Below are 817 nucleotides of genomic sequence, written 5' to 3' on the forward strand. Positions count from 1 at the left end.
TGGAAACCATCATTCTCAGCAAACTAACACAGGAACAGAAAACCAAACACTGCATGTTCTCACTCATAAGTGGGAGTTAAACAATGAGAACACACGGACACAGGAAGGGGAACATCACACACCAGGGGCTGTTGGTGGGTTGGGCGTTAGGGGAGGGATAACTTTAGGAGAACAACCTAATGTAGATGATGGGTTGATGGGTGCAGCAAACCACCAAGGCACGTGTATACCTATGTAACAAACCTGCATGTTCTGCACGTGTATTCCAGAACTTAAAGTATAATAAAAAAAAAAAAAGATGCTGGAAAATATTTAGAGAAATGGGAAGATGGTCAGGATATGCTTTATTTTTAAACGTAGTGTACCAAACAGTACTACAGGTAGCATAATAGCAATTTTTAGAACATATATTAATATATCTATATTCAAAATGTTTATGGTAATATGTCGGTAGTAAGATTACAGGTGATTTTCCTCTTTTTACTTTTATTTTAGTTTCAAGGGTACATGTGTAGGTTTGTTATTATACAGATAAATTGTGTGTCTCGGGAGGCATCACTACTCACAATAGCTAAGACACGGAATCAGCCTAAACGCACATCAATGGTAGACTGCTTAGATAAAATGTGGTACGTATATACCATGGAATACTACACATCCATTCAAAAGAATAAGATAATGTCCTTTGCAGCAATATGGATGGAGATGGACGCCATTATCCTAGGTGAACTAACGCAGGAACAGAAAACCCAACACTGCATGTTCTCACTTCTAAGTGGGAGCTAAACATTAAATACACATGAACACATTCTTTTTT

At 37.7% G+C, this 817-nt stretch overlaps 1 protein-coding gene across 1 annotated transcript in view; it reads left to right on the forward strand.

The window, feature by feature from the left end:
- The window catches only part of LOC105527263 (putative fatty acid desaturase 2-like protein FADS2P1), a 39,462-nt gene that overhangs the window by 31,821 nt on the left and 6,824 nt on the right, over nt 1-817 (forward strand). The gene's annotated exons all lie outside the window — the stretch shown is intronic.

The sequence above is a fragment of the Colobus angolensis genome, unplaced genomic scaffold (genome assembly GCF_000951035.1).
Source record: "Colobus angolensis palliatus isolate OR3802 unplaced genomic scaffold, Cang.pa_1.0 Scaffold61, whole genome shotgun sequence".
Taxonomy (NCBI): domain Eukaryota; kingdom Metazoa; phylum Chordata; class Mammalia; order Primates; family Cercopithecidae; genus Colobus; species Colobus angolensis.